Source organism: Triplophysa rosa, linkage group LG9 (genome assembly GCF_024868665.1).
Source record: "Triplophysa rosa linkage group LG9, Trosa_1v2, whole genome shotgun sequence".
In the NCBI taxonomy this organism is placed as follows: Eukaryota; Metazoa; Chordata; class Actinopteri; order Cypriniformes; family Nemacheilidae; genus Triplophysa; species Triplophysa rosa.
In genome coordinates this window covers 10,663,458-10,690,471 of record NC_079898.1, presented here as the reverse complement: position 1 = coordinate 10,690,471, position 27,014 = coordinate 10,663,458, and the positions used below count along the sequence as shown (strand labels likewise).

At 38.4% G+C, this 27,014-nt stretch overlaps 1 protein-coding gene across 1 annotated transcript in view; it reads left to right on the top strand.

The window, feature by feature from the left end:
- Positions 1-342: 342 nt before the first annotated feature.
- lzts2a (leucine zipper, putative tumor suppressor 2a) overlaps positions 343-27,014 on the top strand; it is a 61,320-nt gene continuing 34,648 nt past the window's right edge. The window contains exon 1 of the mRNA XM_057342130.1: positions 343-641. The gene's annotated coding sequence lies outside the window, so the exon portion shown is untranslated. The remainder of the gene's footprint in view (positions 642-27,014) is intronic.

The following is a 27,014-nucleotide window of genomic DNA, read 5'->3' as shown; positions in this document are numbered from 1 at the left end:
GTCATCATTCATTCACCCTCAAGTCGTTTAAAACAAAAGAAGATCATTTGAGAAATTCCTCAGTTGTTTGAATAGGGAGGGACCAGTTTTATTTACTACTGTTCTTCAGAATATATTCTTTTGTGCATAATTTCAAAACAGTTTGTCATTTTCCTATTGCGTTTAAAGGTGCTAATCTAACATAATATGTCATGCTGCAGCTGTTTTGGTTTGACATACAATAACTACATTAAGGGACGCAGTTATTGTTGCTTCCTGAACTTGAACCTGTCGTACGTCGTGAGCCCCCTCAGCATGCTCACTCTCTCATAGCCTTGTCGCTCCAGATCAGCGGTCGGTCCTCGAATGAGCGGCGCTGCTGCCAGCGGCGATCCGATGATGGGGGCAGGGTCCGAGTCCAGCGCGCGCGCAGCGGGATTCACGGCAGTTTGACTGCAGCAGTCCCTTCCAGGGGGATGGACGTGCAGTAGCTTCACGTTTGTCGTCTCTTTCAGCAAATGGAGTTGGTGTTATACGTGCTTTAGAGAGGAGTAAAGCGACTACCAGTCAGATTTTCTTGAACTTCAACATTGGGAGATTTAACATTAAGCGTAATTTGTTTGTGGAGCTTATAGTGGAAAGCGATCTTCACGCGGTCAATGGTAAGTGATCTGCTTTGAAAACTTTAGTGCAAGTTTTAGCCCGCCGCGGCGTTACAGTTTGATGCCAATTTTGAGATGAACTGAATGATGTAATAATAATAAAATGATTTAAAAACAAAGTGCGTTTAGTCCTACTAGCTGCAGTTATGTTGCTTGAATATTATGTTAAACCACTATGTCTGAGACGTTGGCATTTATTACTCACTTTTTCATATTTTTTATTATACTTGATCTGTTATGTTGCTTTATTCTTCTAATTTAAGACTTTAAGTATTATTGTTTATATTCTTTTTTGAAAGTGTAGTGACTTTGAAAACTTTTTCTTGCTCATAGATCATAATTATGTTGAATGTGTAGGCAGGATTAAATTCATCCCATCTCAGTCACTTGTTTAATTACAGCACATGGCAGTGTCGATTAACACTAAAGACAAACGCATTATGTGAATGGTCTTTGTATTCAGTTCTTTTCTTTGTGTATTTGCATTTTTTCACACATCCTCTTAGTAGGTTGATCAGATATCACAGTTGGCTAGTGGTGTATGAAAATTGTAAATCACAACACCCTCATGTAATCTAAGCAGTAGAGACAATGCATTTCAAAAGGTTTTGCTGGTTTAATGAGTCATTCTATACTTTTTGTTTGTAAATCCCTTAATTCTCAGTGGTACTGTTAGTTTAATATTTACCATTTTACACAAAACTAAACTGTTTAATCAGCTTTATTTAAAGATAGCACAACAAATACTACTATGATGATTTTACTTTTTTACTGCAATGAAAATTGAGGTGGTCATCATAAGCAAAATATGTTTTCTTATTTCTATACTTTGATTTATGGATTGAAACGTGACCTGAGCATGACAAGTTTGGTGAGGTTTACTTGCCCACTGTTTACTCAGTGTGTTAGTTTTTATTTCAAATATTTTAAACATCCTATATTGCAGATCATTTAAACAAGTTGGTAAAGGCAAGGACATCATATCCATTGATTTAAGTGTAACGATTTATGCTCTTTCACCAGACATGCTTTCACCTTGTTACCTCTATAAAAAGCTTGTCTGACTCTGACCCACTTACTGTACCTGCCATGCTCAACACATACAGGCAAAGAGTTCTGTTTTTTCTAACAACAAAGTGTGCAGAAGCTCTCGGAGATCTTGTTAACTGAAAACACAAAGTCCCTTATCGCAAGACACAGCTCAAGGAAGCCGCTCGTGGTTCGACAATATCCCCACCTCCCCATATGTGCAAGATAAAAACTCGATGCGATTCGGCTTTTATAAAGACATTCGTCACACTGTCAGAGAAGCCTCTGTGGACTGACAGTGTTGTTATTACACATATACCGTTATCAATAGTCTGTGTCTCTCCAAGGCTTTTAAAATCACGTGAAAGGGGATATGCCGCCTTTATACGCCCTTGTTCTTATAATTTTAACTGTATTTATGACCTGAACTACTCCGCTGCCAATTTCTTCACACAGACACTGATTCCTTGCACTGCACATGGTGTGTCATACCCAGCTGCTTTCAGGCATCTCACTGGCTGCTGTAGGAGACATCATGTCTGGATAGAGAGGAAATTATTGAAATAATACCGATGGGATGGGTTAGTCTAAAGATGGACAAAAGATTCAACTGTATGCGAATCGCTAAGTCTAATTTATATAATGGGTAGGGGTGAACTTTTTTCCCAAGCAGTGCAAAACCTAACCGAGAGTAGGTCATTTGTCACTACTTTCAAATATGAGATATTGGAACATTTACTAAATTATCACCCCCCCACCGGCACATAAGCTTTCACCTTAATGCATTGTTGGATTTATTCTGCATGATAATTATGGATTCCTGTAGCTCAGTTGGTAGCACATTGCATTTGCAAAGCAGAGATCATTCGGTTGATCGCAGGGAACACACGTTTATAAAATGTATACCTCGAATGCACTAGATTAGCCAAAGCATCTGCCGTATGCATAAATGTAAAAGCAAATTTTGCATAATTTTTGATAAATGGTGGGCAAGGGACCTTGTAAAAAGTTCACACATTACTTATAGACGAACTCGATTTTAGACCAGAACTTAATTGAAATAATTTTTATGTACCATATATGGAGAAATTCATTCCTTCTTTCATCATTTACTCACCCCCATGTCATTCCAAACCTGTATGACTTTCTTTTGCAGAACACAAGATATTTAGAAGAATGTTGGTTACCAAACAACATTGGGGCCCCATGGACTTCCATTATGGAAACAAAAAAACTCAGAAATGTCATTTCTCGGAAATGTTCTTTTTCTTTTTCTTTTGTGTTACAAAAGAAAGAGTCATATACAGGTTTTGTATATGACTCTTGTATATGACTTGTATATGATTTGTATATTTTTGTATATAAATTAATATTCTGTGTTATTGTGTGAATAAATAAATCACAGAATTTCAATTTTTGGGTGAACTATCACTTCAATCTCTCTGCCAAATTCCCAGATTAGGCTTATTCCCAGATGATGTGATATAATAATGTAGTTTGGTTTTGGTTTATAATTTCTGGATAATAGCAACAGAACACCCTCGTGGGTCAAACTGAGTGGAGTCACTTACATGAACAAACTGTCAGTCTGTGTTTATAGTATGATGAGAGACGTTTAGTAAATGTACTAGACGGCCGGTTGCACTATGAAGGGCCAGCTGTTAGTGTTAAGAAGCTGTTGGAGTGTGGGAATCAGAAGTGACATACAGTTCATATAACTTTAACCAATTGCACTCACAGGCTTACTAAATCAACCATGTGAAGGTCTTTTCAATTGAACATTCCAAATGTGATAGCAGGTTTAGTCTAGTGCTTTTAAATTGACACAACAGGAGTGTTTCTGTCAGATTGAATTTGCCATCTGCCATATAAATGAAGATAGAGTTTGTAATTTCAGAGGACGTTGGCTGGCTTTTGGCAGGAGTCGCTCTGTAACCTTGCTTGCAATTTTTTTTGCACGTCGATACTCTGTCATCCTGGAGGAACTGAATTTACGACGTTATCTCTGATACGCTCAGTGTGGGAAATATTCAGTGCTGGCTCGGGGAATACAGTAAATTATTTTATATTGTTGCTGGAGTGATTCATGACATAACTGTGTATTCAATTTACAACGGCTGTGGTGTCTGTATTTTGAAAGAATAAGTTCTCCCATGGTGATAAATTCTTGTATTTATAATGTGATTGGAGTGTGGACAACAGATCTAGTGTTCCTGCATTTATGACTGCCCTTGGGTCTATTTATGGGTCTGTTGTTTTTGCATGGAAGAAGTCGATCCGTGTCATCCATTAATATTCCTGAGATAAAATCAACATGTGCTGAGATGTTTTCCTGGTTAAGTCATTCTGTTGCTCATAATTTATTGCATGGATAAAGTTTCTTGATGGATTTACAAATCGAAAGAGAAAAATGAGGGCAGATTGAATAAATCCATACCCGAGATGTCTGTGTATGTCAGTGTAGTGCTGAGTGCTGAAAACTTGAGGTGGTGACAAATCCAAGCGTTTAACCCTTAAAGATGTACAATAGGTCAGAATAGTGATATTGACACATTGTGTTATTGTATATCTCATCCTGCTGTGCAGTGAGATTGCCTGTTATGTATCCAGTTTGTATATATTTTTAGATGCAGTATTTGTATTGTTTTTCTCAATACATAATGTTCCAGATCATCATCACAAAAATTAGCCCCCTTCTCCCCAGGCGACAGTGGCAAGACCAAAACAAATCTCGCTGAGATGTTTAAGTAGATGAAATGCAGCGTCTCATGCTTTGCCTGCCTTTCATTAGTCAGGAATCTGCCCTGTCAAAGGGCCCTAGAAATCCACACACCCCCACGCAGAGAGCAAAACATTATGAAAACAAGTGTCCATTTTGTCTTGATTCAGGCAGGGGTCCACAGCTCTTAACCGTTTTCAGTGCACAGCGTGTCCCACTGTGATGTGAGTTATGATAGGAGACAAGCCGAGCGTTCCACCAAGACATGCTGTGACGCCCGCCTCTTTCTTCTATGCTGATGGCTAGTCCGCAGCATCTCCCGCTGACTGCAAACAAGCAGATCGCGTGACGTACCGGAGCGGCAAGGTTTATGACTGTTATCCTCCTCTGAATTTAGACCTCTGCTGATCTTAGTGTAGCAGCAAAGGGGACTTCAAGTTTGCAATTTGCTTTGTGGAAATGCAATGAGCGTCTGATTTTTGGTGTTTAGGGCCTCTGGCACAGATTGTATAGTATCTAAGCAGTATGTCATCACCCTCAGTTGCGCTCTCATGCATTGGGTGGCCAACACCCACTTCAAGTCAACAGATCTCTCCGAAGAGCAATCCAACAGGGAGGGAATGAGAGTAAATGCACTTAATGGTCAACATCTTGGGTCGTATTCAACATGAGTCACAATCACAGCCATGTATTAGAGTCACGCTAGTCATGTTTACAGCTTGAGTTGTAGTCGGGGTTTTTCCTGCATAGAGAAATTGGAGGCGGCCGCCTCCTTCAAATGTCGTGCCGCCTCAGACTCTCGCCAAAATTATGTTGCGAGTCTTCACAAGAAATGCTGCGTGCATTTAACAGACTGTCATTTGTAACTGCAGTTGCAACATTACGCCACAGTGGAGGCGCTGTTTCGTTATCAGCACACTGAGGCGCTAAAAAGAGTTGCAGAACAAGAGCTGGCTGTGTTTCATGGCTGTTTGTTTTGCATCCAAGTATGTTTAATTTCTTGAAATTTCTTAAATAACATGACGTACATCATTGTAATGTCTTTAGCTGTGCAGTTGGATCGTTGAATCAGCATATACTGTACACAGCGAGTTCGCCGGTATGAACGCACATTGCGTTTAGAACGACTCGCACACGAATGACTCATTTGAACCGATTCATTTAATCTATTGAACTTTTCAGTCACTAGCGAATATAAGAGATCATTGAATCATTTAAAGTGAACCACAGAGAATGCAAGATGTGAATGAGCTTTGCTCATTTAGTAAGACTGGTTAATTCAGTTGGCTATTGTGGGCTGAAAAGTTAGTTGAAAATGATAAAAATGCTTTATTTGATTAAAAAAATTCTGTTTGGTTGAATAAAAGTAATGTTTTATATAACTTAATAATTGTCATTTTTATCTAATTTTGTTAGAACTTTTAATATGTCAAACTCAAAGTCACTTTGGTTAAGCCACTTAAAGGTGGTACGGTAGGCCTACGTGTGTGTGTGTACAAGATCAGGATGGCACCACCTCCGCCTCATTTTGAGCCAGGAAAAACCCTGTGTATGTTTTCAAATAGGGAAAAAACCCTGTCATTGAATTTCTTTTCACAAGCCATTTTAATAAAGGTGATTGTGACACCTCACATGAGGCTTTGACTTGCTAGTAAACATTTACTCCACTTTGTAGAAAATATCGATATACATATCGGATATCGCCTTTCATCAAAAAAATACAGAGATATGAATTTTGGTCAATATCGCCCAGCCCTATGCTGAACCATGATGACGCTCACTCAGGCATGTTTAAAGAGACGTGCTGACTTAGATTGTGTGGTCTTCATTTCGTGTCCTTAACCACCCTCATCCCACATCAGTCAGACAGACCAGGGTTTTTCCTGGCTCAAAATGAGGCGGAGGTGGTGCCATCCTGTTCATGTGGAGGCCTACCGTCCCTTTAAGTGGATTAACCAAACACTTTACAAACAACATATAAAAGTTCTAAAAATTTGATGAAAATTACAATTATTAAGTTATATAAAACATAAAATATATCCAACCAACAGAAAAGTTGCTTAAAATCAAATAAAGCTTTTTATCATTTCAACTAACGTTTCAGCCCACAATAGCCAACTGAATTCACCAGTTTAATGAGAACAGCTCATTCACATCCTGCGTTCTCTTGTGGTTCACTGAGCTTTAAATGATTCACTGTTTTCTTATATTCGCTAGTGACTGAATAGTTTCAACTGTTCAAACAAATCGGTTCAAATGAGTCATTCGTTTGCGAGTCGTTCTGATCACAATGTGCATTCATACTGGCGAACTCGCTGTGTAGTGTACAGTACAACGCTGATTCAACGAGCCAACTGCAAAGCTTAAAACATTACAACTACTGTATGTACAGCAGGCTAATACAGCTCCTAATAGCTCTTGTTATGCGGCTCTTCTTCAGCGCCTCACTGGTGCTGATAATGAAACATTGCCTCCAATGTGGCGTAATGCCGCAACTGCAGTTAAAATCACAGTCTGTTGAATGCACTCTGTTTTTTTTAAGACACCCGACATCATTTTGGCCAGAGGCTGAGGCGGCACAAAATTTGACTGAGGCGGCCGCCTCCAATTTTTCTATGCAGGAAAAACCCTGCAGACTCATTAGCCGTCTGCACTTAAGAGACCCGACTCTTTAAGTTGCAGATTTGTAAAATACTGTGAAACTAAAGCGTGTTTGCCATAATCTCCAAGTGACCGTGGCAAGGTCGTTGACCTTCTCTAATGGGTTTGTTAACCTCTCTACTGATGCCATGTTGAGGACGTCTTTGAAGCTCATGGAGTAACACTGAAATTTAAGCAAGGTCATTTGAGGAGGTCAGAGGGTCAGGAGATTGTCAACACAGTGAACAGGCACATACCCAAACAAGCCAGTTATTCAGCTTGGAATGTGTTGAGCGATGAAGCAAGCTTTGTCAGAATAGAAATGTGTATGAGAAACAAGCAAAACAGAATGCCAAATTATGTACACATTTTATTCTGACATTCCATTGACTTACACTGAAGTGTTGTGTATAGAAAAAATAATAGAACCCTGCCCAAAACACAATAGATGCAGATTGGAATCAATAGAACACCCATTAATGCCAAAGACATTTTTTTAAATTTGTAATAGAAAAAATGGTGGTACATAATGGTATTTTAATGGAAACCAATAGAATTTGGTTTAGATCCCCGCTGACAAAAAAACAAACAATCCCTGCCCAAAACACAATAGATGCAGATTGGAATCAATAGAACACCCATTAATGCCAAAGACATTTTTTTAAATTTGTAATAGAAAAAATGGTGGTACATAATGGTATTTTAATGGAAACCACTAGAATTTATGTAGTACTATTTTTTAGCAGGGTGGGTTTATGTAGAAATAGTACATCACAAATAAATGACTATAGCTGGGTTTTCACATGGATCACAAATGCATTGAAAATTGCCAGCTGATAAAACCTGTGCTTTAGGGAATGTATACATATACCATCTAAGGCTAAATTGGGCAGTTGTGGCCTAATGGTTAGAGAGTCGGACTCGTGACCAGAAGGTTGCCGGTTCGATTCCCAGGGCCGGCGGGTAACAACTGAGGTGCCCTTGAGCACCTCAATTAATATCCAAAGAGGGCACTTGGCCACATAAATGTGTCTTAGCTAAACAGATATTAATCCGATCTGCTATACCCGCACAAAATACAAACATTATTTATTACTTCTTCTCTCCTTGCTGGTCTTCCTGCAAAGGCTATCAAACCACTCCAGCTGGTTCAGAACGCAGCAGCACACCTCGTCTTCCAACAGCCCCCATGTGACACCCCTCTTCATCTCTCTCCACTGGCTACCGGTTGAAGCCCGTATCAGATTCAAGTCACTAATGCTTGCCTTCAGGACTATCACTGGATCTGCACCGGCATACTTTCACACCCTCCTACACTCCTACACCCCATCAAGATCCCTGCGTTCAGCAAACCAGCGGCGTCTTGTATTGCCTTCCCATAAGGGCAGTAAAACACTTTCTCGTTCATTCTCGTTCACAACTCCTTCCTTGTGGAACATTCTTCCTAACTCTGTCCGGTCAACCACATCTCTCACAACATTCAAAAAACTACTTAAAACACATCTCTTCTGTGAATACTTGACAGACAAATGAGAAAAAAAACTAACCCTCTCTCTTTCTCTCAACAGGTATTGTTGTGGCTTTTGTTGAAACTAGTAACTTTGTATTAGCACCTGTTGTATTATTGCTCCTGTATGACATATCACTTATTGCTCCCTGAACTCTCTGTAAGTCGCTTTGGATAAAAGCGTCTGCTAAATGACTAAATGTAAATGTAAATTACTTATTTATATTTCACATTCGTATTTTTACGTCATGTCTAAAAGAAGGCAGGGAAACCACGGGTCGCGCTGTTTTCTCCTTTCCAAAGCGCATGGGAGGCTGCCGATGCTAAGCATCCATGTGATAAGTTTATGTAAAGGGTAAATTGATTGCTAGCACCGAAGCTTCATTTCGCTGCGGTGTAGACACGCTGGGAAGACAGAGAATGTCACAGCGCGTTGTGAACGCGATTGTTGCGCGTCTACATTTAAAACAACGAACTTGAGCTTGAACAAGGCTTCCAGTGACGCACTCCATTTGGAGGAGTAAAGCCCTGACAAGTGTGGCCTCAACAATCAGATGAATTACACTTGTCCAGTTTCGTCAAGTGGTTTGCGTAATCTGATTTGAATCTGTCTCGAAAGCGTTTTGGAGGGCATTTACACCTGGTCGCACGCGTCTGCATGCTCCGTGAGTTAACACAAGTAGGCTATAGCATATTTTTCTTTCACCATACAGAAAACAAAAAAACATGTGATGAATGATCTAATAGTTATTTAAAAACGTATTATTAAATTATTATTATTAATATTATTTAACTTAAAAAAATAAACTTACCTTTTAAATAGTTTAACTGAATTAATTTTTTTTAAGCTAAGTTTAAGATAAGTTGAATTTGATTATTGCTTTTTGTGCTGTAACAAAATGAGTGATCTTAAGATTTAATGCTTGTCTTGTGCTGGTTTTACAGATCTAATCTAAAGAAGTGCTTATCGTTCATTATCATCACAATACACAGCTCTGAATGCTTCTTTAAAAAACCTTGTAAATTCAGGACTTTGGGGTCAAAGGGGTCCAATTTCCTGCAATAAATGTGCTTGACCATTTAAGTTCCACATAGCCCATAAACTTAGATGAACCTTAACAGCTTCACTATATAAAGAACTGGAGTGTGTGTGTAAAATGTTGTGCTTAGTTTAATTGTGGGAAATGGGGTTGCTGTGAACTCCATGTGGACAGAGTTTAGTAAATGACTTTGCCATGTAGCCTGTGGTGCTGTTCCCCCTTTACTTTCCTCTTAAGCCCACATCGTCAGCTGAATCTCTTTCTTCTGTGGTCCTAAATGGAAAAGCATGGGTGTACAATAAATTGCCTCTATGAATCTTTCCTCTCTGCAGATTATTCTCATTTTACCACAATTGCGGAAAGTTAAAAAATGAAGGAAATAGTTGACTTGTGTTTTCTTCATGCTCGGTGATGTCCATGTCTCACTCTGCCTTCCCACTGGAGCCAGAAGATGAGGAAAAGCCGTTCTGTCTGCTGCTGTTTTTGCAGCTTCGCCTGCGAGCTCTGGGCCGGTTCAAGCCCCACAGTAATTTTATTAGCTCTCTCCTCAACAACACAAACACTTAACCTCTTCACCCAATACATTAGTCAGATGTCACGTTGACCACCTTGTCTAGCAACCCTCCCTGACATTTCTGCTAGACTGTTTAGAGCAGCGCGTTTTCTCTGAAGCGCAGCATTTAGGCTGAAAGAGAAACTGTGGCCCAGTCACATTTGGGCTAAAGTGCCTTTGATTTAAATGTGTTGTTGATCGATTCTCGCTTTTTATTTGGCCCCTGTCTGTGTTTTACATTTAAGTTTGGGGATAGCTTTTGATTGAAGGTGGTAATTTGTTTTGTTCTGTTTGAGTGCGTAGGTGGGTGAGTCAGGGACCAAATTTCCCCACAATGATAGTAAACCTGAAATTATATACATTATGGGGGCCTTATAAACATACTAAATAGGTAATAATAAAATCTTAAAAGGCCTAAAGGATTTTTTTGTTAACTCTGGGCCATTTTTTGGACTTCCGCCTGAATTTGGCACACCCAATTTTAAATGCACAGCATATCCACATACAGTGGTGTAAATAGAAAATTTTGGTGTCATATTCCAAGAAACCCCTCCAAATTTCATAAAACACTGCTGAAAGTGATTAACATTTTTGTATGTGTTGTCAGTTCTATGCAAAAGACACCAAAATAATTTTTTTTTTTTTATTTCCTAAAGACTGTTTTTGAAAGTGTATTACTCTAAAGCAACTCAAGTGTCCTTTTTTCGCAATTTCCGCCTGAATTTGGCATACCCAATTTTAAACAGACCCCATAACCACATACAGTGGTATTAATGGAATATTTGTGTAATTTCACAGTAAACCTCTCAAAATTGTGAAACAATTGGTGTTGAGTTTGCTCGTGGTAAACACAAACATGCTACTTGTGTTTTGGTTCGCCTCCCTTGTTGCGCATTGCCATATCTCAGCCTCTGATTCACCTATTTGGACAAATGCGGGGTCTACGTAGAGGTCAGCAGGGTTTTTCATGGCTCAAAATGAGGCGGAGGTGGTGCCATCCTGATCTTGTAGAACACACACACACGTAGGCCTACCGTACCTTTAAGTGGCTTAACCAAAGTGACTTTGACATATTAAAAGTTCTAATAAAATTAGATGAAAATGACAATTATTAAGTTATATAAAACATGACTTTTATTCAACCAAACAAGACTTTTTTTAATCAAATAAAGCATTTTTATCATTTTCAACTAACTTTTCAGCCCACAATAGCCAACTGAATTACTAAATGAGCAAAGCTCATTCACATCTTGCATTCTCTGTGGTTCACTTTAAATGATTCAATGATCTCTTATATTCGCTAGTGACGAAAAAGTTCAATAGTTTAAATGAATCGGTTCAAATGAGTCATTCGTGTGCGAGTCGTTCTGAACGCAATGTGCGTTCATACCGGCGAACTCGCTGTGTACAGTATATGCTGATTCAACGATCCAACTGCATAGTTAAAGACATTACAATGATGTACGTCATGTTAATTTAAGAAATTTCAAGAAATGAAACGTACTTGGATGCAAAACAAACAGCCGTCAAACACAGCCAGCTCTTGTTCTGCAACTCTTTTTAGCGCCTCAGTGTGCTGACAACGAAACAGCGCCTCCACTGTGGCGTAATGTCGCAACTGCAGTTACAAATGACAGTCTGTTAAATGCATGCAGCATTTCTTGTGAAGACACCCGACATAATTTTGGCGAGAGTCTGAGGCGGCACGACATTTGACAGGAAGCGGCCGCTTCCAGTTTCTCTATGCAAGAAAAACCCTGGTCAGAGTCTGCGCTTCTGTTTAATATGTAATATGGATAGACAGAGGTTCAGATATTTTACAGAATTTTTAACTATCCAAGCTTTTATGTCACGTTGCTGACGCAGAACGTTGATGGGAGACATGGAAAGCAGATATTTTACTTTTAAAACCATGAAAAGAGGTAGGATTGGACTTATTTTGTAGAAAACAACCTAACGTAAAAGATTATGCATTTGTGGCTAAGTGTAATGGTGTGATGCAGTTATTAGCTTAGATATTCGATGGATGTGTTGTTTGTTTACAAATATCAATTTCATACATCATAATTCATTCGACTTGCATTCGATCTGTGGCAAAATATCAATAAATCCAACTGAAGATCTATATTCTGTAGAATAAGAGCTTTCATTTGATTTATAACTTGAACATGTTGGACATATTTGAGCGTTAGGAAAAATGTTCATGATCATAAACATACATGATTATAAAGGGGCTATGACATGGGGATATGATGAATTTCAGCCTAAAAAGTTATTATGTACGATAAATGCAAAAATGGTGCACTTTTCCTGAAACTAGTGACTCTAAGCTTTCAAATGATACCACATATGATAGTTAGAGTTACAGAAATACATGTAAACATTGAGGGAATACTTTATGATGTAATTTTGGACCCACCGGCGGGTCTATGAACTATGTCTTCAGAGGTGTATAAAGACCTTACATAATGAAGCGTTATGTTTACATGTACTACATATCAGCCACCGTAGTGCTTCGAAAGGGAGGGGTGGAGTTATCCGCTGGTTGCAATTCGCAACGTCACTGCTAGATGTCGCTACATTTCATCCACTGGGCCTTTAAGAGAATAGTGGAGTTCACACCACAACGATAAAGGGAACCAGTCAGCTATTGAATGAAAGACATTTGGCACTGAAAACGTAAAGCAACAGTATCTACATACACATTTGTGATTGTTTCACAGCAGCACACAAGCTTGAAATTACCATAACATTGACATTATAGTGTGTTTGTGTGGATGAACCACCCTTTAGAAAACATAAAATATCAGTTAGATACAGGCTAAAGCAATGACAGAGTTCAATAATGTATCACATAGAGTATACAGTATGTATATTATACATTTCATGGGACTGAAAACAGCAGTGAATTGTTGTGGTTCACATCGAAAGCAATGTTTTAACCAAAACAGAAAGCACAGATGGATAACACTTCATCTATATTTCTAGACTTTCCCATTTCCTCACCAAGCATCTAAAACAGAAGTTGGCTCATATGTTTGATCAAAGTCAGTGCAACTCGTGCTCATCCACATCTTAATAGAAAACAAACAAAAACAAACAGAAGTGATTGTTCAAGCCTAGTTGACTGGCGACAGTTTAAACAGCTGCCAGTTGCTCTCAAACCACAGTCACAGTAGTATGTCTCTTTTATGTCAGAGATCAAAAGCATTTGTACAGTAAGTCCTGTATACGAAAATGTTAACTCGTCTGAACCTTTCTGAGTAGAACTGTGTAAGGATGGGCCAGATTTAATTGAGCATCACAACGCCTGTCATTGTACTAGCAGTATGAGATGTGAACAAACCAGAACAGCACAATATCCAGTATACAAAGCCTAGCATCTCTCTGTATGGCTGCCAGTTTACTGAAGTTGTGTGGCAGTATTGATTTGTGTGAGCTTGACTGATTTTGCCTGTGTTTGTAGAACAATCCTGACCACTGGCTGACTCAAAACTTTAAATGAGAAAATATACCTTACTCAATAGCTTCCTGGAACATTGCATTCCTGTTACATTAGGAAAACATTTCAAGAGTAAAAATCATAAAAGATGAGTCCTATGAAACCTGACATGCAGATTTGTTATCATGTAGGTGTTAACACGTCACATACAACTAAAATTTTTTATGTAATATTCAAGCATAAACACAGGATCAAAGAACTTTCAGTCATTTCTGTTGTATAGAAGCAGTCCTGCCTCTTTTAATAGTGAAGCAATGGCTCCTGTTTTTCTGCTGCATTGCAAAAAGGATTAGAGTCATTTATGTAACTCACCCCAAAGTCTCTCCTCAGTGATGCCCGTCTGGAGCAGAATTTTTAAATAATGATTTTTTTGGCTCACTTATGGTCTCTTTTGCTTATTAATGCATCTGCCTTCTTTTCATGTTTAGGAACAGGGATGATGCTGGAAACAGAGGTTGGGGTATTTATAGAGTGTTATGCTGTCTCAATGAAGCATTGCTTTCTGTCAGACCCCATCAGATCTCCAGATGGACTGTAGTTCGCATGCATACACACATAAAGCAAAACACACACACACACATCTGATCCCCACACAAATACACTTTCAACACAGAGTATAATTTTAAAGCTGATTGTCATATTCTTTTCATACCAAATAACCACCAAACATATCTTGATCATTATTTGTAATGCTGAGTGATTTGGTATCGGAACAAAAACAACAGCTACAAAGATTTTTAAAAATATAATAATTTATTTTCAAGAATATATCGAGTTAATTTTAGAAATAACACGCAAGAATATAATATAAATTTTATTAAATATAATAAAAATTAATATTTCTGTATAGAAATACATTGCATTTTGTGTATATAATGTTCTAATTGATTTAATATAGAATATATTTAAACAGTATTTTGCATGCCACACCACGTTTTTATCACAACAAGCTGTAAATGTATATATTCATAACTTTTATGTCAGCTTAAAACTCCTAGTAGCAGGTAATTCCTGTAAGCTTTAGGACTCATGTACACCTGCATGCTTCCTTATTTATGTAATACAAAGAGCTGTCTTGTTTTATAAACAGTGGATGATAACTAGAAACAAACACTCTTTATTACCATTGCATTCCTATATTCATGATACTAAAATACAGTTGTTGAATAAACAAATCTTTGACCTGCAACCTTGCATGTTGTGATCCTATGTCACAGACGAACAAAGAAAGGACTGTTTCCCCGGACTCTTTTTGCTTCATTTATGTTTCCTTATCTTCCTCTCTCTTCACGTTTTCACCCAAAAAAGAAAACTGTTTATTATTTGCAAACTCTTATATTGTTCCAAACCTGTTTGTGTGCTAGATGATGTGGTAAAGATTGAAGAGTAAATTAAGTTACAGTCTGTTCCTCTCTCAAAACTATTGTATGGCTTTAGTAGACTTTGAGTAGTGCATAAATCACACAGTTTTTTTAATCATTTTGGAGCTTAACAGATGTGTAATAAATGACCATGAAAATGTCTACTTTTGTGAAATTCATTCATGTTTTTCAATTTTGGATGAGCCTTTCTTTTCTGAGGGGTTCATCTAGGTTTAACTAGAGTTTGACACCAGCCCATGCTCAGATGTTTCATTTTTAGGTCCATCTTTTCCGTAATCATCTGTTTCTCATGGTTTTGCTTATCCATAATCTGGTGATTTATAAGCATTGTTTTTTCCTGTGAGATCTTCTCATGTGTAAGTCATAAAGCCATTACAAGGTCTTTGCCATATCAGATGGTTGCACATTGGTTGATGTTTGTGCACATGTCGAGTCCTGTGCTTGACAACATAGCAGTCTCATCATAGCTTCCACATCTGTTCTGGGAATTATGGTTGAGGGAGACATAAAACTGCCACAAATGTTTCTTACATTCAACTGTAACATATATCCTGTATCTCTGAAGTTTTAGCGCTTATTTGCTTTGTCCTTCAGTGGTTCCCCTACATTCTTCTGCAGATACAGAGTCTTGTTCTTTAATGCTTATTAGAGCACTCTGTTTTGGCCTTTGGCCCTCAAGAGCCTCGCTCTATCAAACATGTACAAAGAAGCACACACATTTTCCTGTAGGGCGTGCCTTCATTGGCCTTGTTAGTTTTATGCCTTTGGGCCAGAAGATATGAGGAAAGAAAAGAGAGGGATAGACAGAGAATGGGCGAGCGCTGGCTCATCCTGCCACTCAAACACAGGAAACCGTGGAGGCCAGGCTGGAAACAGCTGAACGAGCCATTTGGAAACTGGAACTGAGCGAGCATTCCTTGGCCATCTGGCTTTCCAAACATCTGGTCTCATGTGGGTAAGCTTACTGTCACCCTCTGTGCCATCATAACACCAGGAAGTGTAGCCACCTCTTTTATGTGGTGGTTTTCCATAACCAGGCAATAAATGTTTAAGTGTAGTTGTTCAGGAACAGAACACATAAGTGGTAAGCATTGTGGTCATTCATATGCCTTAATGCAAGATCTTATCAAGATCTAGATCTTTGAGTTTTTATTGAACCAAAAATGACCTGTTTAAAAAAAGCATTGTTTGCGATGCTTTCTTTGGGGTGATTATTGCCACAATATTTTTTTTTATATCTTTGAATAATAGACCTTTTTGTCAACATTGCTCTTTCAACATTGGTGGGTGTGGATAACTAATGCTAATTCCTGTAGTTTTCATTTCAGTTTTGTTCTAAATGTTCAGATTCAGATGGTTAAACAGTTTAGATTCCAATGATTTTCTTCAACGTTCCATCACTGTAAATACTAAATAGGAATTATTTAGTAAAACCACAGGAGCATATTTGAGGATTTACTGAGGTTACGCTTTATATAGTACTTTAACAGTTATTTGGATAAAGCTTATATTTCCCATCCTTATTAAGATAAAATCTCTGTAATGTACTGTAATCTTGTTTCAGTTTTGGCTGCCGCACGATTCCACTTTCTGCGAGGAGAATGTGATAGACATATTTGAGCGGCTGTCAAAAAGCTGCCAAGCTTTTGCTCTCTCCTATCAAATGCCCATGAATGCTGAAAATCTAGTCAGATGCATATAAAGTGATTACTGGCTGGGCAGTTATTAGAGTTTGGCAGATTCATTAAAGTGAATATGGATTAAACAAGGCTTTGATTGTTCAGTTTTGGCCGGCAAAGCTAGAATAACAAATCCACTGTACAAAAGATAGCTTGAACACCTCAGACCTCAGTTAAATTCTGCAGTCCAGACATTTGTCCAGCTAGACAAATGCTACTGATTTTCTACCCTCTTCTTATATATTGTGACATGACCAGATAAGAAGTCAGAGCACTGTAGGTTGAATCATTGGCTAATACCCACTCTGTGTCATGGCTCTGCTTCCTTAGTCATGTTTTCCTTGGTCCTGTAGCAGAGCCATGACAAAGTCTTTGGTTATGTGTGGAGAGAAACATATTATTGTCCTTTTGACATTAATATACGTTCTCTCCAGTGTCTTGTCATTGGCCCCATTCCTCTCGTTTCCTTGTGATCTTTCCCTGAGTGTTTAATGTCCCACACCTGCCCCGTGTAATTATCCCTCGTTTGTCTTCCCTATATATACCCTCTTGTTTCTTTGTCTTGTGCTCTTGTATTGCGTGTACGTATGTTTATGTGCGTTTCATGTGTAGATGCATGTTCTTGTTGTGCCCGTGTTCGTTCTTGTTGAAGTCTTTGTGTTCCTGGTTCTTGCCCTGCCTGTGTTCCCTTTCATGTTATTTTTGGTAAGATGTTTGGTCATTGTTTTAGTTAGTTTATTTGTTATTGGCTGTTCTTGTTTTCATTTTGCCCCCTCGTGGGAAGTCTTTGTTTTCTGTTTGTTTCTTAGTTTAGTTCCTGATTTGTACCCCCTCGTTGGTTTTTGTTTTGTGTGTTTTTGTTTAAAATTAAAGTCTCTTGTTAACCCTTTCACCGCCTGCCTTCATCTGGGTTCTTCCACTCCGTATTTCGTGACACTCTGGTGTCTCATCTGGTGAGGGAAACCAGGGGAAGTTTGTTTGTGTCATGGCATCCTAAAAGAGAACATAAATGAAGCATTTTACGGTTAGCGTTAGTATATAAATGTGTTTGCAAACTGCTAAGTATACTGTAGTGTGAACTTTTTTTTAAACGTGCACTGTAAAAAAAATCCTGTAAAAAAGCGGCGGGGCGCCAGAAAAATTCCGGAAAAATATCCGTTTTTTTCACGTGAAATGTTTTTCATGTTTTTCTTGTAAATTTGCCATCTTTTTCTGTAACCTGTTTTTAAAAAATACATGAAAAATCTGTAAAAACGGTAAAATTCCGTAAAATTTATTGTAAATATGACATTTCACCATGTTTTCCATTACTTTTACTCATCAAAATAGTTAAAACAACTTTAGCCTATTGTTTTTTGCAATTTATTGTTTTGGCTCGGTCACACTAGACTTCGTTCCATTGACTTCCATTCATATCCATGCAAATGCGGCAGACTGAAATACAAAATTAATTTTGCTGCATTCCAGAGGTCAAGTGTGATGAACGCTGACCTGCGAATTCGTACCACATGATGATGTGTGACCAACAGAACAATTATACATTACAATGTGACCTTTTTAGTTGAAAGAAATGCTGATAATAATAGTATTACACATTACACACATATTGTACATCTAATTTTGTACAATACAGTTTTAAAATATGAAAAAAACAATGATGGTGCAAATACATTTGAATCCATGATGTGTGAATAAAAAACAATGCCTTCGCATTTGGTTGCTGCCCACATGTGCATTCACATTCTGAAAGTCTTGTCTGACCACGGCATTGGTCAGAATTCAACACAGTTATTTGAGTTGTGGAGCCAATGTAATTATACACAAAAATATGAAAAAAAATTACACCGCATGATCTTTTGAAAAGATTTCTGGCATCGATAAGATTGCGTTGTGGTATGCTATATTGACATATCAATGCATACAGAAAATTTGCACACTGCATACTAAATGATTATTACAGAAATAGTAGTATATGGTAGTATGCTTTTTCAAACGTCACATTTTTTGGTTTGATAAAATCACTGTTGTGTGTGTGTGTTTGCAGATTTAGATTTAAGTAGGGCTGCAGCTATCGATTATTTTACTAATCGAGTATTCTACTGATTTTTCCATAGATTAATCAGGTATTCGGATAATAAATACTTTTTCTTTATTAAAGAGCAATACTAAATATACAAGAGAAAATAAGACAGGTCTCTTAAAATGAACAACTAATTTGTTTCCTTTTTAGAACAAAATTCATGAGCATCGCATGCGTGTAGCACGTTAAACTGTGCAGTTCATTCACTCAGACACGCAGAACAGACAGATGACATGTGTAAATAACAGGATTTGGTGTCCACTAGTTAGCATGTAGTTTTATGGACTCGATGCAGCCGGAAAACAAGTTTCACTCGCAAAATAGACTAAAACTAAGTAAAATATCAGTTCACCATTTCAATAAGCTATCACTTATTTATCAGCATGAGAATAGAGTTTAGAGGGCTGTATGTTAGTAATAACGGTCTGTGATGAAACGCAGTGCTCCGTGTGTACTGTAGTTAAATGGATTAAACAAAGCTTCGAGGCAACAAAAATTGCCTCCATGATTTTTTGTATTCGAATTACTCGGATAATTGTTTCAGCCCTAGATTTAAGATAAAGCTTGCTGTGTCTACCAGACAAACTCTGCTAACATGGCTTTGATTGTCTGTCTCCCTTTGTTTCTGCATGGCTTTGACTCGACCTGCAACAACAAAAGTTAACTCAGAATCTAATTCAGACACTGGCCTCTGAACTAGATCTGTCTTATTGTCTGCTGCTGTGCTGTGATGTTTGCAATGGGTTTGGTCATGTTTTCCATCTGCAGAAGCTTTGTCTGCCTTTTAGCAACACGAAAGTTTGAGAGGAATAATAAATTTGAGAGTGGTAGATGAGGAGAGTAGCCTGCTGATGGAGGAAGCTATTGTCACGACCAGAGCGTGGTGGAAGAGAGAACCCAAGCGCAGGCAGGCAGTGAAGGGTTAACAGATACTTTATTTTACAAAACACAACCAAAAACAGAAACTAAAACACCCACGATGGGGGAAACGAAACTGATATACATATATAAAACAAGAGACTTCCCACGAGGGGGCAAAATGAAAACAAGACAAATAAACTACACACAAAGACACGACCAAACGTCTTAAATCATACGAGGCACAAAACTCACAAAACACGAACAGGAACACGGGCAAGAGCACGACCACGACCACGATACAGGAACACACAGTACAGGCACCAAACACATACAATGCACGAGCACAAGACAAAGAAACAAGAGGGTATTTATAGGAAACACAAACGAGGGATAACGACATGGGGCAGGTGTGAGACATTAAACACTCAGGGAAAGATTACGAGGAAACGAGAGGAATGGGACCAATGACAAGACACTGGAGAGAACGTATATTATTGTCAAACGGACAACAATATGTTTCTCTCCACACATAACCTAAGGACTCTGCCCCGATCCCACCACACGACTAGAATTTCATAAACAAGACGGTGGGACCGTGACAGCTATAGGGGCTGAAGGAATTTGTGAGGTAATGATCTTTGGGTTGTTATGCAGGCAGGGATTCTGAAAACAGTTTTTACATCTCTTGTTTTACCAATTTATAGAACAGATTAAAGAAGCAAAAAAACTCCTTATGTTAAACCAGTACTGTGCTCTTACTAGTGTTCTTCTTGGGATATGGACTGTTTCAGTTGTCTTCCCCCTGCTGGTGTGAGGCAAAACTGCTGCTTGTTTTAAAATCTGAATCATTTGTGGGCCCCAAATACTGTAATATAGTACACCAAGTGACTTTGCTTCATAACCCAAATATTACATGGACTTTAAAGGTACCATTACAAACCTGTATGACTTTGGTATTTTGAAAAATGTTATTGCCCCAACAACATTGGTCAGTGGGGCCCATTGACTTCCATTGTATGGTCTAAAAACCACATAGTTGTTTCTCAGAATATCTTCTTTTGTGTTCCACAGAATTAATGGTCATATCCAGGTTTTGAATGACATTAGAGGGAATAAAGTATGACATTTCTGGTTATCCTTTTAAATGGTGACCTGCTATATTATTCTACACACACACTATATTTAATATAGGTTACGTATTTTGCCTGTCATAGTTTGGCTAATGGTTTTGGACAATAAGGGGACACAATCTTCCCATGCTGACATCTGTTTAATTTTACTAGCTTCTTCAGATTAATTGGCGACAAAAAGGGGCGTAGCCAGAACTTTTTTAGAGGTGGCCAGGTAAGACCCAGTGATTTTATTAGGGTGACCAAAAAATCCTTACTGACAGTGTAATTTACACCAATTCTTCATTAAACATAGTTTGCTGGTCAAAAACATACACAAAGAACGTAAAGTAAACAATTTATTTGCAATGCTTTCATGTGCTCACATTATTTTTAAATAATTTGCTAGCTATCATCATTTGCAATAATTTAAATTAAATAAATAAGTAAAATAAACATTGCAGTACCCCAACTTAAACTTTCGCAAAAATGTAATTAATGAATGAAATCCAGTTAAACAAGACTGATTTTACTGACCTGATCCTTCTGCTCGCGATGAACTTCCATGGTACACAGACAGTACACTGTCACGAAGCGGTTAGCAGCTGTTCAGCTATAGCGCTCAGACTGTTTGCGTCAGTGCATGACATCATATTAACGCGAGATTAATGTTCTTTGGTTGCTTTCGGTGCATACGCTAAATGATCTGCGCAGCACTCCGTAAACTCCGACACACACCTTAAAACTGCTTCCCACAACAGACGTGGCAAGATAGGTGGCCATCCATCATTCAGGGGTAGCCATGGCCACCCATGGCCACCATGTAGCTATGCCCCTGTTGCCAAAATATAGTGACCATGTCTTGTTATGTTCATACAGTATTTGATTGGTATTTCATTTCTGAATCTTTTAAAACTATTACCGATAAAACGCTGCAATGGTGCTGCATTGTTTTGCTGAGCTTAAGTGACATCTGACACCAAATGCTCGTTGAATAGTCAGAAATTGAAGCAGTAAATCATCTTTTATGTATGTCTGCTTGCAAAATTAAAGAATTGGAAACTAGGACAGTGAGCAGAGCATTAGGACAACAAAGCCGCTGCCACTTTCCTGGAAAACACAGTTATCCCTGCAAAAAAAAACAATGAGAGTCAAAGATTTACTGCTTTTACTGAGCTAACAAGATATACGGTTTTACTTGCATTAGAAATGACTGATAAACTGTATTTATTCTAGTTGCTTTAAGTCCTTATGTAATTCACAGTCATCTGATTGACTATGATAAAATTGCTGCTGGGTCAGGATTTATTGTTTGTGCTGCACATATCTGCTGTGATAATGCCAGATGTGACAGGACAGTGAGCAGGTGGACGCCTACATGGATCACACCGCTATACCCAGTCCCGTAGGAAATGTACTACAGTGATAACAATCTGAGTTTGTGAAGTTCTTTGGATTCTGAAGCGTGATGATTCCTGCATGTCATGTTAGTGTTTTCTGAGCATCTTAAACACAGAAACGGCAGATGCGCAGTTGAGCGCTGAGCATCACTCATCACAGTTGAGTTCCTGTGCCCTTAAGTCGCCTCTGAGATGATGGAAGACTCCGCACGAGCTTGACGCCGCCGCACTGCTGTTAGACCCATTACATGTGGCTAATGATGACACAACCGTGAGATTAACAACATTAATCAGCTGCAGACTAGAGAAGTTTGCTTACTGACACTGACTTCATAGTATCAGCATATGACTGTATCCTGTGCTGATGCAAATGACAAGGCCGCAAAGGTCAGTAAATGTGACGCAGTTGTTAGTTACTTAGTTTTATGAAAATTAAAACGCTAATGCTCTCCCAGAGGTGGCACTGTGCGAGCTGGACAGTAATCCGATTCTCCATGCTGGAAATAAAAAATAGCACAGTGTTTTTCTCATACCTGAAATGCTCTGGTCAAACATTCTCACACGGTATACTCACATTTTCATACATACAGTACATGCATCTAATATTTTCCTATATTCTACATAATCCATTTTTTCATGTTGCCTGTAATTTAAGACTAAAGAATTTTTCTTTGGAACCTGTTGAATTATTGCATTGGGTCTATTAAGCAGGCAAAACCATAGAGTACCTAAGCAGCCCCCTAATAGGTTGTTTGCAATCTATCACGTGGTTTTGATGAAGGGCACCAAGTTATTTTCTCCATTCGAATTCACTATCACAAACTCAAAAGACCTATGTTTAACGACCTAAACAACGGGAAGCCCAAATTTCTGTTAACCCTTACTTGTAAGTGTTAAAATAACGACTCCTTATTAAATGCATAAAATGAAAAATCTTGGGTTAAACGTTTCTTCCCCATAGATGTCTATTAAAAGGAAATGTACCGAAACAGCGACCATGGAAAACCAAGTTCAATAAATTTGTTAATCACGGTTATCAAACATAAACATGATACATGAAAAGTTTTTTGTTCTCAGTTTGTCGCTGCCTTGAACCACGTTATGTGCTTTTTTATATTGAACTTCTATGAAGAACCAGTTTAACATGAGACTATTCTTATCCAAGGAATAAGTGCTTGTGTTTCTTACAATTAACGTTTAATAGAAATTACGTTTTTAGTGGTCGTTGTTTCAGTATGTTAAGCTTTTTCCTTATAATGGATTTCGATGGGGGAAGAAACGCTTAACGGGAGCTTAAACCTCATTAAGCATTTTAAAAAAGTTACCCGGCTCTGCCCCTCCCGACCACAGATTCAGGTTTAAAAACCACTTTTATCTCCATTTCTCAGTCAATACTCGCATGTTCCCCCTTCATGAACATCAACTTTTGCTAGACAATAAAAACACCTTGTGGTTCCAAGGTTTGATCGATTTGAACATCAACGCAAAAAGTTGGTATTTTGAGTTTATGATAGAGAAAATCACTTGGTGCCCTCTATCTGCACTTCGCGCAGTGCCGTGGTGACGTCATGTGCGAACAACCTATTGCCTCAACCTATCTTGAATCATTAAAGTTTAACAACCCAGCATTGCCCATAGCTTGACGTTTGGGTCTCAGGGCCGGCAGAATGATGGGAAGTGAAGCTGCATTCTCGTTTGAAAAGGAGGGTTGGATGGATGAGAGGAGGGATGATGCTCTTCTTCCTCAGTATCCTTGAGTCTCTGATGCCTGGTCCTCGCCATCTGTTACCCTGCAGGCTTTCTCTTCCTTGCTGGGACTCCAATGGGTCAGATTCATGTTTACTTTAGTCTGGTTGCCTAAGTGAGCAGTAATCATGTAAGTAATCAATGTAAGACTGAGAAGTATGTCAACATGTGTTAAAGAGGTTCACATAAAACAGAAATGTATGTTTTTTTCCCTGTAGAACTTAGAGATATCTAGGAAAATGTAAAAACTCTGCATTTCTAAATAACGAAAGTGGATGATGACAGTCAGCGTCTGTCAAAAAGTACCATCTGCTCTCTGGCTTCCTGGTGCATTCATTACATGTTGATAATATTTGCATACAGTCAGAACTGCAACATACTCAACAGATTAAAAACAGAGTGACATTTGGTTTTTAAAAGTGTACGGTGAGCTAGGTAAATAAAGAATTAAAGTCAAGTCTGGTGAAATATGTCACAACTGTGCAGGGCGGGGTTATCTTTATTGTTTTTAACAGCAAGTTTATTATGACAAGTTTTTTTGTGGCAGGAGTACTCTAGCAGTGGAAATGATTTTTTTTATGTTGGGACTTTTTTCCCTTTTGTTGCAGAGGTATATCAGAGTGACAGTGAAATGCAGGTCAAACCTGGATCAGCCGCATAAGCACTGTAGCACTGCATTGGACCATGTACACAAACCACTGCACCACAGCTCTGATGAGATCATTTGATAAGCTCACTACTGCTGTCAGTTCATGACGTGATTGGTGCTTTTATTATGAAGAAATAGAGCCTGGTTTTCAGACAGAAAGAAATTAAATATGAGCTTTAATGGCAGCAGAGCAATCTGACACTGAAGAGCGGCACCATTCACCAGGCCTGAGTTTATCCCTGACAGGCTAGTTGAGGTCATGGCAAAATCAATGAGCCACATTGTATCAATTTGCAGACAGTGCCTCAGTGATTGATTATTGTGTGCATCGCTTTTGGAGAACTGTGTGAGCACTATTGTGCAGAGTGCAGACTGCACTAAATGCAGGTGTAAAAACATGATCCGTTTTTTTTTGTGGTCGGTTGTGATCACGCGCAAATCTAATGTGTCCCGGACAACATTAAACAACTGCTTACTTGTCGCTCAACTATAGAAAAAAAACGTTTGACTTTGCCGGTGATGTGCGACGACAAATGAGAGCTTACATTCATAATGTTTATGTTTGCAGCATGCAGTGACGTAGAGCGCGTGAAGCACGCGCATCTGAAGTTGTGCTTCACAGAGAATTCAGCACGCAAACCATCACATTTGCATTTAAATTATATTTCAAGAAACAAAATAATCCTCGATCCTTTACGTTTTTCTACACATGTGTCGTTTAAATCGAGTGTATCTGTGTGTGTGGCGGTGATCAGAGGTTATAGCACACTCCTTATGAGACTGCTGATAACTAAAGAGATAGGGCATTCCTCTCTAATCTCTACTTCATTCTTCACCGGTATATTAAACACAGTAAACAGTAACATTCCTGACCAAAGGAGAACAGTCCCTGCAGGTCACATCCCGGAGGATTGACTCAGCGGTCAGTATTGCTGCGTCCCAATTCGCATACTATCCATTTAAATAGTATTCGAAAATAGAATTAGTATGTCCCAAATCATAGTATGCTGAAATGAGTATTCTCAAAGTACCCGGATGATCTACTGTTTCCGGTGAAAATTTGAAGTGTAAATCCATGAGCTGCGTTCCATTTGATAGTGTTCCTACGCAGAGCACGGGATATCCGTTGAAGTGGACTTCGCTGACAAAAAAACGCGTAATTGGAATGCCCTGCAACGTCATCAAAGAAAGGCAACGGCAGGGTTGCACAGATTATAATATAAATAAATATTGTAACTTTACTTTTAAATTTAAAAGAAATATACATAAACGTAACACGCATTATGTATCTAATCAATATAATCTTAACTTTTGTTTATGATTGTATTTATTATTTGACTGATGCAGCTTTGATTATTTGAAACTACTGTTATGCAATATAAAAATACATTTCAGTGGTCAACTATGTTAAGATGTGTTTTTATTCCATGGTCGAGTCGGTGTCATCTCGCTTTTTTCCCTATGTGGCGCAGCTGTAAACATTCCTGAGTCAAATAACATAACATAATAAAAAACTGCTGCTGCTTACCACTTTTACATTAGTTTGTATAATAATAGCAAAATGGACGAATCCTTACACGCATATGAATTTTACTTTTTAATTGCACAATAAAATATAAATACAAATAAATACATTCATCATCTCGAGTGCACGTTGCCTATAAAATAACAATGCTACAAAAAGTAAAATAACATATTTACGTGAAGCAAACCACAGTATTTAATATAATTAACAATAATTAAATAAACTTTCACAATGTACATAAGGCATACGTAAACTTTTTTTTAGGCATATGTAAACTTGTCCGTTGTTTTCTGACTCGTAACGCGGCACGCAATGGCAGTTTGGTGATTTTCCCTTTCGGCTAAGTGATGTATCGATGTTCCCTTATTCCCTACGCCATTCGCAGTGCCCTTTGAAATGAACATGTTTGCTCCCTTCGGATTGGAATCTCACTTAAGATGGCGAAACACCCTGTGAAGTCCACTTCACAGTCCACTTAAGGCCAAATGGAACGCAACTATGGACACTTAATGGCTGATATTACCCACAACTCACTGCGAGAGGGCGGAGTTTAGTGACGCATTAATAAAATTAAATAAAAGATGCTTTGCTAAATTAACTAATGTAAGTAAACAGTAAACATTACATACAAAATGATAAATGAATAAATACTTAAATGCAAGGAAGAGCTGTCCTTTGATGTCCGTGACAGTTAAGGATCACAGTGTCGTCTAGGCAACAATGGCCACTTCCGTTTTGCGTTAGTATGTCCCAGTGCATGCATACAGTTCCCTTTCTGTCGGTCTCTCGATGTTGTGTCGAACCGACAGAATGGGGTTTGTCTTGAGAACCTATCATCTTCTGAGTATTTAGAAAAGGCCAATGAAAATTGGCGAATGAAATTTGCATGCCGGGCTCCTCCCCGGATGTCTGGGTATAAGAGGGAAGCCGGCGTGCTCATTCATTCACCTTT